Consider the following 14938-nt stretch of genomic DNA (forward strand, 5'->3'; position numbering starts at 1 on the left):
TATTAGTTTCATATATAACTTTAGTAAGAAACGCACAGTTGTTTCTCTGTAAAGAAAGGCCGTATTATGCATCATGTCAAAGTATTTTTAGAAGAGAGATCAGTGTTCCTTTCTCTGTAAAAGCTTTACTTTGAAAGATAATCACATTCTTTTCAAAGTGTATTCATTTCATGAAAAGCATTAGGAAGAAACGCATATGTGTTTCTCTGTAAAGAGAAGCAGTTTTTTCCGACATGTCAAGTATTTTTAGAAGTGAGATCAGTGTTCCTTTTCTCTGTAGAAGCTTTGCTTTGAAGTATAATCATATTCTTTTGAAAGTGTATTCATTTCATGATAAGCTTTAGTAAGAAATGTACATGTGTTTCTCTGTAAAGAAAAGCACTTCTTTTCGACATGTCAAATTACTGTTAGAAGTGAGATCAGTGTTCATTTTCTCTGTGGAAGCTTTATTTTGAAATATAGTCACGTTCTTTTGAAAGTGTATTCATTTCTAGAAATGCTTTAGTAATAATGCTCCTCTGTGTCTTGGTAAAGAGAAGCAGTTGTTTCTGACATGTCAAAGTCTTGTTAGAAGTGTGATCAGTATTCATTTCTCTGTAGAAGCTTTACTTTGAAAGATAATCACATTCTTTGAAAGTGTATTCATTTCATTAATAGCTTTAGTAAGAAACGCACAAGTGTTTCTCTGTAAAGAGAAGCTGTTGTTTGCGACATGTCAAAGTATTGTTAGAAGTGAGATCAGTGTTCCATTCTCTGTAGAAGCTTTGCTTTGAAATACAATTGGTTCTTTAAAAAGTGTATTCATTTCTTTAAAAACTTTAGTAAGAAACGCACATGTGTTTCTTGGTAATGAGAAGCAGTTGTTTGCGACATGTCAACGTCCTATTAGACCTGAGATCAGTGTTGCTTTTCTCTGTAGAAGCTTTAATTTGAAAGATAACCACATTCTTTGAAAGTGTATTTATTTCATAAATAGCTTTAGTAAGAAACGCACATGTGTTTCTCTGTAAAGAGAGGCCATTTTTTGCGACATGTCAAAGTATTGTTATTAGTGAGATCAGTGTTCCTTTTCTCTGTACAAGCTTTACATTGAAAGATAATCACGCTATTTTGAAACTGTATTCTTTCCTGAAAAGCTTTAGTTAAAACGCACTTGTGTTACTTGGTAAGGAGAAGCAGTTGTTTGCGACATGTCAAAGTGTTGTTTGAAGTGAGGTCAATATTCCTTTTCTAGGTACAAGATTTACTTTGAAAGATAATCACATTCTTTTGAAAGTGTATTCATTTCCTGAAAAGCTTTAGTAACTAACAGACATGTGTTTCTTGATAAAGAGAAGCAGTTTTTTGCGACATGTCAACGTCTTGTTAGAAGTGATATCAGTGTTCCTTTTCTTTGTACAAGCTTTACTTTGAAGGATAATCACATTCTTTTGAAAGTGTATACATTTCTTGAACAGCTTTAGTTAGAAACACATGTGTTTCTTGGTAAAGAGAAGCAGTTGTTTGCGACATGTCAAAGTATTGTTAGAAGTGAGATCAGTTTACCTTTCTCTGTACAACTTTACTTTGAAAGATAATCATATTCTTCTGAAAGTGTATTCATTTCATTAATAGCTTTAGTAAGAAACGCACAAGTGTTTCTCTGTAAAGAGAAGCAGTTGTTTGCGACATGTCAAAGTATTGTTAGAAGTGAGATCAGTGTTCCATTCTCTGTAGAAACTCTGCTTTGAAATATAATCATGTTCTTTTAAAAGTGTATTCATTTCTTTAAAACTTTAGTAAGCAAAGCACATGTGTTACTTGGTTAGGAGAAGCAGTTGTTTGGGACATGTCAAAATATTGTTTGAAGTGAGATCAATATTCCTTTTCTCTGTACAAGCTTTAATTTGAAAGATAATCACGTTCTTTTGAAAGTGTATACATTTCTTGAAAATCTTTAGTAAGAAACATACATGTATTTCTCTCTAAAGAAAAGCAGTTGTTTGTGACATGTCAAATTACTGTTAAAAATGAGAACAGTTTTCTTTTCTCTCTACAAGCTTTACTTTGAAAGATAATCTCATTGTTTTGAAAGTGTATTCATTTCAAAAATAGCTTTAGTAAGAAACGCACAACTGTTTCTCTGTAAAGAAAAGCCATTTTTTGCGACATGTCAAAGTATTTTTGGAAGAGAGATAAGTGTTCCTTTCTCTGTAGAAGCTTTACTTTGAAAGATAATCACATTTATTTCAAAGTGTATTCATTTCATGAAAAGCTTTAGGAAGAAACACACATGTGTTTCCCTGTAAAGAGAAGCAGTTGTTTGCGACGTGTCAAATTATTGTTAGAAGTGATATCAATGTTCCTTTTCTCCGTAGAAGCTTTACTTTGAAAGAAAGTCACATTCTTTGGAAAGTGTATTCATTTTATAAATAGCTTTAGTAAGAAACACACGTCTTTCTGTGTAAAGAAAAGTTGTTTGCGACATGTCAAATTACTGTTAGAAGTGAGATCAGTGTTCCTTTTCTCTGTAGAAGCTATGCTTTGAAATATAATCACGTTCTTTTGAAAGTGTATTCATTTCTTGAAAAGCTTTACTAAGAAACCCACGTGTATCTTGTTAAAGAGAAGCAATTGTTTGTGACATGTCAAAGTATTGTTTGAAGTGAGATCAGTATTCCTTTTCTCTGTAGAAGCTTTATTTGAAAGATAATCACATTCTTTTGAAAGTGTATTCATTTCTTGAAATGCTTTAGTAAGAAACGCACATGTCTTTTTCTGTAAAGCAAAGCAGTTCTTTGTGACATGTCAAAGGCTTGTTAGAAGTGAGATCCGTGTTCCTTTTCTCTGTAGAATCTTTGCTTTTAAATATAATCACGTTCTTTTTAAAGTGTATTCATTTTAGGAAAAGCTTTATTAAGAAATGCACATGTGCTTCTCCTTATAGAGAAGCAGATTTTTCCGACATATCTATTACTGTTTGAAGTGAGATCAGTTTTCCTTTTCTCTGTAGAAGCTTTACTTTGGAAGATAATCACATTGTTTTGAAAGAGTTCATTTCAAAAATAGCTTTAGTAAGAAACGCAAAAGTGTTTCTTTGTAAAGAAAAGCAGTTGTTTGCAACATGGCAAATTACTGTTAGAAGTGAGATCAGTGTTACTTTTCTCTGTAGAAGCTTTGCTTTGAAATATAATCATGTTCTTTTGAAAGTGTATTCATCTCTTGAAAAGCTTTATTAAGAAACACATGTGTTTCTTGGTAAAGAGAAGCAGTTTTTGCTACATGTCAAAGTCTTTTTAGAAGTGAGATCAGTGTTCCTTTTCTCTATAGAAGCTTTACTTTGGAAGATAATCACGTTTTTTTGAAAGTGCATTTATTTCATGAAATACTTTTGTAAGAAACACACATGTGTTTCTCTGTAAGGAGAAGCAGTTGTTTTCGACATGTTAGAAGTGAGATCAGTAGTCATTTTCTGTGTGCAAGCTTTAATTTGAAATATAATCACGTTCTTTTGAAAGTGTATTTATTTCGTTAAATGCTTTAGTAATAACACACATGTGTTTCTTGGTAAGGAAAGGCAGTTGTTTCTGACATGTCAAAGCCTTGTTAGAAGTGAGATCAGTATTCATTTCTCTTTAGAAACTTTACTTTGAAAGATAATCACATTCTTTGAAAGTGTATTCATTTCATAAATAACTTAAGTAAGAAACGCACAACTGTTCCTTGTAAAGAGAAGCCATTGTTTACGACATGTCAAAGTATTGTTAGAAGTGAGATCAGTGTTCCTTTTCTCTGTAGAATCTTTGTTTTGAAATATAAACATGTTCTTTTGAAAGTGTATTCATATCTTGAAAAGCTTTAGTAAGAAACGCACATGTGTTTCTCTGTAAAGAGAAGCAGATGTTTGCGACATGTCAAATTACTGTTAGAAGTGAGATTAGTTTTCCTTTTCTCTGCAGAAGTTTTACTTTGAAAGATAATAACGTTCTTTTGAATGTGTATTTATTTCATGAAATGCTTTTGTAAGAAAAGCACATGTGTTTTTCTGTAAAGAGAAGCAGTTCTTTGGAACATGTTAAAGTATTGGTAGAAGTGAGATCCGTATTCCTTTTCTCTGTACAAGCTTTACTTTGAAAGATATTCACATTCTTTTGAAAGTGTATTCATTTCTTGAAAAGCTTTAGCATGAAACACACATGTGTATCTTGGTAAGGAGAAGCAGTTGTTTACGACATTCAAAGTATTGTTTGAAGTGAAATCAGTATTCCTTTTCTCTGTAGCAGGTTTACTTTGAAAGAAAATCACATTCTTTTGAAAGGGTGTTCATTTCATAAATAGCTTTAGTAAGAAACGCACATGTGTTTCTCTAAAGAGAGGCCATTTTTTGCGACATGTCAAAGTATTGTTAGAAGAGAGATCAGTGTTCCTTTCTGTGTAGAAGCTTTACTTTGAAAGATAATCACATTCCTTTGAAAGTGTATTCATTTCAGGATTAGCTTTAGTAAGAAACACGCGTGTTACTTGGTAAAGAGATTCAATTGTTTCCTAAATGTCAAAGTCTTGTTAGAAGTGAGATCAGTGTTCCATCCTCTGTAGAAGCTTTGCTTTGAATGATAATCACGTTCTTTTGAATGTGTATTCATTTCTTAAAAAGTTTTAGTATGAAACACACATGAGTTTCTCTGTAAAGAAGCAGACGTTTGCAACTGTCAAATATCTATTAGAAGTGAGATCAGTTTTCCTTTTCTCTGTCAAAGCTTTATTTTGAAAGATAATCACGTTTTTTGAAAGTGTATTAGTTTCATATATAACTTTAGTAAGAAACGCACAGTTGTTTCTCTGTAAAGAAAGGCCGTATTATGCATCATGTCAAAGTATTTTTAGAAGAGAGATCAGTGTTCCTTTCTCTGTAAAAGCTTTACTTTGAAAGATAATCACATTCTTTTCAAAGTGTATTCATTTCATGAAAAGCATTAGGAAGAAACGCATATGTGTTTCTCTGTAAAGAGAAGCAGTTTTTCCGACATGTCAAGTATTTTTAGAAGTGAGATCAGTGTTCCTTTTCTCTGTAGAAGCTTTGTTTTGAAGTATAATCATATTCTTTTGAAAGTGTATTCATTTCATGATAAGCTTTAGTAAGAAATGTACATGTGTTTCTCTGTAAAGAAAAGCACTTCTTTTCGACATGTCAAATTACTGTTAGAAGTGAGATCAGTGTTCATTTTCTCTGTGGAAGCTTTATTTTGAAATATAGTCACGTTCTTTTGAAAGTGTATTCATTTCTAGAAATGCTTTAGTAATAATGCTCCTCTGTGTCTTGGTAAAGAGAAGCAGTTGTTTCTGACATGTCAAAGTCTTGTTAGAAGTGTGATCAGTATTCATTTCTCTGTAGAAGCTTTACTTTGAAAGATAATCACATTCTTTGAAAGTGTATTCATTTCATTAATAGCTTTAGTAAGAAACGCACAAGTGTTTCTCTGTAAAGAGAAGCTGTTGTTTGCGACATGTCAAAGTATTGTTAGAAGTGAGATCAGTGTTCCATTCTCTGTAGAAGCTTTGCTTTGAAATACAATTGGTTCTTTAAAAAGTGTATTCATTTCTTTAAAAACTTTAGTAAGAAACGCACATGTGTTTCTTGGTAATGAGAAGCAGTTGTTTGCGACATGTCAACGTCCTATTAGACCTGAGATCAGTGTTGCTTTTCTCTGTAGAAGCTTTAATTTGAAAGATAACCACATTCTTTGAAAGTGTATTTATTTCATAAATAGCTTTAGTAAGAAACGCACATGTGTTTCTCTGTAAAGAGAGGCCATTTTTTGCGACATGTCAAAGTATTGTTATTAGTGAGATCAGTGTTCCTTTTCTCTGTACAAGCTTTACATTGAAAGATAATCACGCTATTTTGAAACTGTATTCTTTCCTGAAAAGCTTTAGTTAAAACGCACTTGTGTTACTTGGTAAGGAGAAGCAGTTGTTTGCGACATGTCAAAGTGTTGTTTGAAGTGAGGTCAATATTCCTTTTCTAGGTACAAGATTTACTTTGAAAGATAATCACATTCTTTTGAAAGTGTATTCATTTCCTGAAAAGCTTTAGTAACTAACACACATGTGTTTCTTGATAAAGAGAAGCAGTTTTTTGCGACATGTCAACGTCTTGTTAGAAGTGATATCAGTGTTCCTTTTCTTTGTACAAGCTTTACTTTGAAGGATAATCACATTCTTTTGAAAGTGTATACATTTCTTGAACAGCTTTAGTTAGAAACACATGTGTTTCTTGGTAAAGAGAAGCAGTTGTTTGCGACATGTCAAAGTATTGTTAGAAGTGAGATCAGTTTACCTTTCTCTGTACAACTTTACTTTGAAAGATAATCATATTCTTCTGAAAGTGTATTCATTTCATTAATAGCTTTAGTAAGAAACGCACAAGTGTTTCTCTGTAAAGAGAAGCAGTTGTTTGCGACATGTCAAAGTATTGTTAGAAGTGAGATCAGTGTTCCATTCTCTGTAGAAACTCTGCTTTGAAATATAATCATGTTCTTTTAAAAGTGTATTCATTTCTTTAAAACTTTAGTAAGCAAAGCACATGTGTTACTTGGTTAGGAGAAGCAGTTGTTTGGGACATGTCAAAATATTGTTTGAAGTGAGATCAATATTCCTTTTCTCTGTACAAGCTTTAATTTGAAAGATAATCACGTTCTTTTGAAAGTGTATACATTTCTTGAAAATCTTTAGTAAGAAACATACATGTATTTCTCTCTAAAGAAAAGCAGTTGTTTGTGACATGTCAAATTACTGTTAAAAATGAGAACAGTTTTCTTTTCTCTCTACAAGCTTTACTTTGAAAGATAATCTCATTGTTTTGAAAGTGTATTCATTTCAAAAATAGCTTTAGTAAGAAACGCACAACTGTTTCTCTGTAAAGAAAAGCCATTTTTTGCGACATGTCAAAGTATTTTTGGAAGAGAGATAAGTGTTCCTTTCTCTGTAGAAGCTTTACTTTGAAAGATAATCACATTTATTTCAAAGTGTATTCATTTCATGAAAAGCTTTAGGAAGAAACACACATGTGTTTCCCTGTAAAGAGAAGCAGTTGTTTGCGACGTGTCAAATTATTGTTAGAAGTGATATCAATGTTCCTTTTCTCCGTAGAAGCTTTACTTTGAAAGAAAGTCACATTCTTTGGAAAGTGTATTCATTTTATAAATAGCTTTAGTAAGAAACACACGTCTTTCTGTGTAAAGAAAAGTTGTTTGCGACGTGTCAAATTACTGTTAGAAGTGAGATCAGTGTTCCTTTTCTCTGTAGAAGCTATGCTTTGAAATATAATCACGTTCTTTTGAAAGTGTATTCATTTCTTGAAAAGCTTTACTAAGAAACCCACGTGTATCTTGTTAAAGAGAAGCAATTGTTTGCGACATGTCAAAGTATTGTTTGAAGTGAGATCAGTATTCCTTTTCTCTGTAGAAGCTTTATTTGAAAGATAATCACATTCTTTTGAAAGTGTATTCATTTCTTGAAATGCTTTAGTAAGAAACGCACATGTCTTTTTCTGTAAAGCAAAGCAGTTCTTTGTGACATGTCAAAGGCTTGTTAGAAGTGAGATCCGTGTTCCTTTTCTCTGTAGAATCTTTGCTTTTAAATATAATCACGTTCTTTTTAAAGTGTATTCATTTTAGGAAAAGCTTTATTAAGAAATGCACATGTGCTTCTCCTTATAGAGAAGCAGATTTTTTCGACATATCTATTACTGTTTGAAGTGAGATCAGTTTTCCTTTTCTCTGTAGAAGCTTTACTTTGGAAGATAATCACATTGTTTTGAAAGAGTTCATTTCAAAAATAGCTTTAGTAAGAAACGCAAAAGTGTTTCTTTGTAAAGAAAAGCAGTTGTTTGCAACATGGCAAATTACTGTTAGAAGTGAGATCAGTGTTACTTTTCTCTGTAGAAGCTTTGCTTTGAAATATAATCATGTTCTTTTGAAAGTGTATTCATCTCTTGAAAAGCTTTATTAAGAAACACATGTGTTTCTTGGTAAAGAGAAGCAGTTTTTGCTACATGTCAAAGTCTTTTGAGAAGTGAGATCAGTGTTCCTTTTCTCTATAGAAGCTTTATTTTGGAAGATAATCACGTTTTTTTGAAAGTGCATTTATTTCATGAAATACTTTTGTAAGAAACACACATGTGTTTCTCTGTAAGGAGAAGCAGTTGTTTTCGACATGTCAAAGTATTGTTAGAAGTGAGATCAGTAGTCATTTTCTGTGTGCAAGCTTTAATTTGAAATATAATCACGTTCTTTTGAAAGTGTATTTATTTCGTTAAATGCTTTAGTAATAACACACATGTGTTTCTTGGTAAGGAAAGGCAGTTGTTTCTGACATGTCAAAGCCTTGTTAGAAGTGAGATCAGTATTCATTTCTCTTTAGAAACTTTACTTTGAAAGATAATCACATTCTTTGAAAGTGTATTCATTTCATAAATAACTTAGTAAGAAACGCACAACTGTTCCTTGTAAAGAGAAGCCATTGTTTACGACATGTCAAAGTATTGTTAGAAGTGAGATCAGTGTTCCTTTTCTCTGTAGAATCTTTGTTTTGAAATATAAACATGTTCTTTTGAAAGTGTATTCATATCTTGAAAAGCTTTAGTAAGAAACGCACATGTGTTTCTCTGTAAAGAGAAGCAGATGTTTGCGACATGTCAAATTACTGTTAGAAGTGAGATTAGTTTTCCTTTTCTCTGCAGAAGTTTTACTTTGAAAGATAATAACGTTCTTTTGAATGTGTATTTATTTCATGAAATGCTTTTGTAAGAAAAGCACATGTGTTTTTCTGTAAAGAGAAGCAGTTCTTTGGAACATGTTAAAGTATTGGTAGAAGTGAGATCCGTATTCCTTTTCTCTGTACAAGCTTTACTTTGAAAGATATTCACATTCTTTTGAAAGTGTATTCATTTCTTGAAAAGCTTTAGCATGAAACACACATGTGTATCTTGGTAAGGAGAAGCAGTTGTTTACGACATTCAAAGTATTGTTTGAAGTGAAATCAGTATTCCTTTTCTCTGTAGCAGGTTTACTTTGAAAGAAAATCACATTCTTTTGAAAGGGTGTTCATTTCATAAATAGCTTTAGTAAGAAACGCACATGTGTTTCTCTAAAGAGAGGCCATTTTTTGCGACATGTCAAAGTATTGTTAGAAGAGAGATCAGTGTTCCTTTCTGTGTAGAAGCTTTACTTTGAAAGATAATCACATTCCTTTGAAAGTGTATTCATTTCAGGATTAGCTTTAGTAAGAAACACACGTGTTACTTGGTAAAGAGATTCAATTGTTTCCTAAATGTCAAAGTCTTGTTAGAAGTGAGATCAGTGTTCCATCCTCTGTAGAAGCTTTGCTTTGAATGATAATCACGTTCTTTTGAATGTGTATTCATTTCTTAAAAAGTTTTAGTATGAAACACACATGAGTTTCTCTGTAAAGAAGCAGACGTTTGCAACTGTCAAATATCTATTAGAAGTGAGATCAGTTTTCCTTTTCTCTGTCAAAGCTTTATTTTGAAAGATAATCACGTTTTTTGAAAGTGTATTAGTTTCATATATAACTTTAGTAAGAAACGCACAGTTGTTTCTCTGTAAAGAAAGGCCGTATTATGCATCATGTCAAAGTATTTTTAGAAGAGAGATCAGTGTTCCTTTCTCTGTAAAAGCTTTACTTTGAAAGATAATCACATTCTTTTCAAAGTGTATTCATTTCATGAAAAGCATTAGGAAGAAACGCATATGTGTTTCTCTGTAAAGAGAAGCAGTTTTTTCCGACATGTCAAGTATTTTTAGAAGTGAGATCAGTGTTCCTTTTCTCTGTAGAAGCTTTGCTTTGAAGTATAATCATATTCTTTTGAAAGTGTATTCATTTCATGATAAGCTTTAGTAAGAAATGTACATGTGTTTCTCTGTAAAGAAAAGCACTTCTTTTCGACATGTCAAATTACTGTTAGAAGTGAGATCAGTGTTCATTTTCTCTGTGGAAGCTTTATTTTGAAATATAGTCACGTTCTTTTGAAAGTGTATTCATTTCTAGAAATGCTTTAGTAATAATGCTCCTCTGTGTCTTGGTAAAGAGAAGCAGTTGTTTCTGACATGTCAAAGTCTTGTTAGAAGTGTGATCAGTATTCATTTCTCTGTAGAAGCTTTACTTTGAAAGATAATCACATTCTTTGAAAGTGTATTCATTTCATTAATAGCTTTAGTAAGAAACGCACAAGTGTTTCTCTGTAAAGAGAAGCTGTTGTTTGCGACATGTCAAAGTATTGTTAGAAGTGAGATCAGTGTTCCATTCTCTGTAGAAGCTTTGCTTTGAAATACAATTGGTTCTTTAAAAAGTGTATTCATTTCTTTAAAAACTTTAGTAAGAAACGCACATGTGTTTCTTGGTAATGAGAAGCAGTTGTTTGCGACATGTCAACGTCCTATTAGACCTGAGATCAGTGTTGCTTTTCTCTGTAGAAGCTTTAATTTGAAAGATAACCACATTCTTTGAAAGTGTATTTATTTCATAAATAGCTTTAGTAAGAAACGCACATGTGTTTCTCTGTAAAGAGAGGCCATTTTTTGCGACATGTCAAAGTATTGTTATTAGTGAGATCAGTGTTCCTTTTCTCTGTACAAGCTTTACATTGAAAGATAATCACGCTATTTTGAAACTGTATTCTTTCCTGAAAAGCTTTAGTTAAAACGCACTTGTGTTACTTGGTAAGGAGAAGCAGTTGTTTGCGACATGTCAAAGTGTTGTTTGAAGTGAGGTCAATATTCCTTTTCTAGGTACAAGATTTACTTTGAAAGATAATCACATTCTTTTGAAAGTGTATTCATTTCCTGAAAAGCTTTAGTAACTAACAGACATGTGTTTCTTGATAAAGAGAAGCAGTTTTTTGCGACATGTCAACGTCTTGTTAGAAGTGATATCAGTGTTCCTTTTCTTTGTACAAGCTTTACTTTGAAGGATAATCACATTCTTTTGAAAGTGTATACATTTCTTGAACAGCTTTAGTTAGAAACACATGTGTTTCTTGGTAAAGAGAAGCAGTTGTTTGCGACATGTCAAAGTATTGTTAGAAGTGAGATCAGTTTACCTTTCTCTGTACAACTTTACTTTGAAAGATAATCATATTCTTCTGAAAGTGTATTCATTTCATTAATAGCTTTAGTAAGAAACGCACAAGTGTTTCTCTGTAAAGAGAAGCAGTTGTTTGCGACATGTCAAAGTATTGTTAGAAGTGAGATCAGTGTTCCATTCTCTGTAGAAACTCTGCTTTGAAATATAATCATGTTCTTTTAAAAGTGTATTCATTTCTTTAAAACTTTAGTAAGCAAAGCACATGTGTTACTTGGTTAGGAGAAGCAGTTGTTTGGGACATGTCAAAATATTGTTTGAAGTGAGATCAATATTCCTTTTCTCTGTACAAGCTTTAATTTGAAAGATAATCACGTTCTTTTGAAAGTGTATACATTTCTTGAAAATCTTTAGTAAGAAACATACATGTATTTCTCTCTAAAGAAAAGCAGTTGTTTGTGACATGTCAAATTACTGTTAAAAATGAGAACAGTTTTCTTTTCTCTCTACAAGCTTTACTTTGAAAGATAATCTCATTGTTTTGAAAGTGTATTCATTTCAAAAATAGCTTTAGTAAGAAACGCACAACTGTTTCTCTGTAAAGAAAAGCCATTTTTTGCGACATGTCAAAGTATTTTTGGAAGAGAGATAAGTGTTCCTTTCTCTGTAGAAGCTTTACTTTGAAAGATAATCACATTTATTTCAAAGTGTATTCATTTCATGAAAAGCTTTAGGAAGAAACACACATGTGTTTCCCTGTAAAGAGAAGCAGTTGTTTGCGACGTGTCAAATTATTGTTAGAAGTGATATCAATGTTCCTTTTCTCCGTAGAAGCTTTACTTTGAAAGAAAGTCACATTCTTTGGAAAGTGTATTCATTTTATAAATAGCTTTAGTAAGAAACACACGTCTTTCTGTGTAAAGAAAAGTTGTTTGCGACATGTCAAATTACTGTTAGAAGTGAGATCAGTGTTCCTTTTCTCTGTAGAAGCTATGCTTTGAAATATAATCACGTTCTTTTGAAAGTGTATTCATTTCTTGAAAAGCTTTACTAAGAAACCCACGTGTATCTTGTTAAAGAGAAGCAATTGTTTGCGACATGTCAAAGTATTGTTTGAAGTGAGATCAGTATTCCTTTTCTCTGTAGAAGCTTTATTTGAAAGATAATCACATTCTTTTGAAAGTGTATTCATTTCTTGAAATGCTTTAGTAAGAAACGCACATGTCTTTTTCTGTAAAGCAAAGCAGTTCTTTGTGACATGTCAAAGGCTTGTTAGAAGTGAGATCCGTGTTCCTTTTCTCTGTAGAATCTTTGCTTTTAAATATAATCACGTTCTTTTTAAAGTGTATTCATTTTAGGAAAAGCTTTATTAAGAAATGCACATGTGCTTCTCCTTATAGAGAAGCAGATTTTTCCGACATATCTATTACTGTTTGAAGTGAGATCAGTTTTCCTTTTCTCTGTAGAAGCTTTACTTTGGAAGATAATCACATTGTTTTGAAAGAGTTCATTTCAAAAATAGCTTTAGTAAGAAACGCAAAAGTGTTTCTTTGTAAAGAAAAGCAGTTGTTTGCAACATGGCAAATTACTGTTAGAAGTGAGATCAGTGTTACTTTTCTCTGTAGAAGCTTTGCTTTGAAATATAATCATGTTCTTTTGAAAGTGTATTCATCTCTTGAAAAGCTTTATTAAGAAACACATGTGTTTCTTGGTAAAGAGAAGCAGTTTTTGCTACATGTCAAAGTCTTTTTAGAAGTGAGATCAGTGTTCCTTTTCTCTATAGAAGCTTTACTTTGGAAGATAATCACGTTTTTTTGAAAGTGCATTTATTTCATGAAATACTTTTGTAAGAAACACACATGTGTTTCTCTGTAAGGAGAAGCAGTTGTTTTCGACATGTTAGAAGTGAGATCAGTAGTCATTTTCTGTGTGCAAGCTTTAATTTGAAATATAATCACGTTCTTTTGAAAGTGTATTTATTTCGTTAAATGCTTTAGTAATAACACACATGTGTTTCTTGGTAAGGAAAGGCAGTTGTTTCTGACATGTCAAAGCCTTGTTAGAAGTGAGATCAGTATTCATTTCTCTTTAGAAACTTTACTTTGAAAGATAATCACATTCTTTGAAAGTGTATTCATTTCATAAATAACTTAAGTAAGAAACGCACAACTGTTCCTTGTAAAGAGAAGCCATTGTTTACGACATGTCAAAGTATTGTTAGAAGTGAGATCAGTGTTCCTTTTCTCTGTAGAATCTTTGTTTTGAAATATAAACATGTTCTTTTGAAAGTGTATTCATATCTTGAAAAGCTTTAGTAAGAAACGCACATGTGTTTCTCTGTAAAGAGAAGCAGATGTTTGCGACATGTCAAATTACTGTTAGAAGTGAGATTAGTTTTCCTTTTCTCTGCAGAAGTTTTACTTTGAAAGATAATAACGTTCTTTTGAATGTGTATTTATTTCATGAAATGCTTTTGTAAGAAAAGCACATGTGTTTTTCTGTAAAGAGAAGCAGTTCTTTGGAACATGTTAAAGTATTGGTAGAAGTGAGATCCGTATTCCTTTTCTCTGTACAAGCTTTACTTTGAAAGATATTCACATTCTTTTGAAAGTGTATTCATTTCTTGAAAAGCTTTAGCATGAAACACACATGTGTATCTTGGTAAGGAGAAGCAGTTGTTTACGACATTCAAAGTATTGTTTGAAGTGAAATCAGTATTCCTTTTCTCTGTAGCAGGTTTACTTTGAAAGAAAATCACATTCTTTTGAAAGGGTGTTCATTTCATAAATAGCTTTAGTAAGAAACGCACATGTGTTTCTCTAAAGAGAGGCCATTTTTTGCGACATGTCAAAGTATTGTTAGAAGAGAGATCAGTGTTCCTTTCTGTGTAGAAGCTTTACTTTGAAAGATAATCACATTCCTTTGAAAGTGTATTCATTTCAGGATTAGCTTTAGTAAGAAACACACGTGTTACTTGGTAAAGAGATTCAATTGTTTCCTAAATGTCAAAGTCTTGTTAGAAGTGAGATCAGTGTTCCATCCTCTGTAGAAGCTTTGCTTTGAATGATAATCACGTTCTTTTGAATGTGTATTCATTTCTTAAAAAGTTTTAGTATGAAACACACATGAGTTTCTCTGTAAAGAAGCAGACGTTTGCAACTGTCAAATATCTATTAGAAGTGAGATCAGTTTTCCTTTTCTCTGTCAAAGCTTTATTTTGAAAGATAATCACGTTTTTTGAAAGTGTATTAGTTTCATATATAACTTTAGTAAGAAACGCACAGTTGTTTCTCTGTAAAGAAAGGCCGTATTATGCATCATGTCAAAGTATTTTTAGAAGAGAGATCAGTGTTCCTTTCTCTGTAAAAGCTTTACTTTGAAAGATAATCACATTCTTTTCAAAGTGTATTCATTTCATGAAAAGCATTAGGAAGAAACGCATATGTGTTTCTCTGTAAAGAGAAGCAGTTTTTTCCGACATGTCAAGTATTTTTAGAAGTGAGATCAGTGTTCCTTTTCTCTGTAGAAGCTTTGCTTTGAAGTATAATCATATTCTTTTGAAAGTGTATTCATTTCATGATAAGCTTTAGTAAGAAATGTACATGTGTTTCTCTGTAAAGAAAAGCACTTCTTTTCGACATGTCAAATTACTGTTAGAAGTGAGATCAGTGTTCATTTTCTCTGTGGAAGCTTTATTTTGAAATATAGTCACGTTCTTTTGAAAGTGTATTCATTTCTAGAAATGCTTTAGTAATAATGCTCATGTGTGTCTTGGTAAAGAGAAGCAGTTGTTTCTGACATGTCAAAGTCTTGTTAGAAGTGTGATCAGTATTCATTTCTCTGTAGAAGCTTTACTTTG

This window comes from Chionomys nivalis, chromosome 4, assembly GCF_950005125.1.
Source record: "Chionomys nivalis chromosome 4, mChiNiv1.1, whole genome shotgun sequence".
Taxonomy (NCBI): domain Eukaryota; kingdom Metazoa; phylum Chordata; class Mammalia; order Rodentia; family Cricetidae; genus Chionomys; species Chionomys nivalis.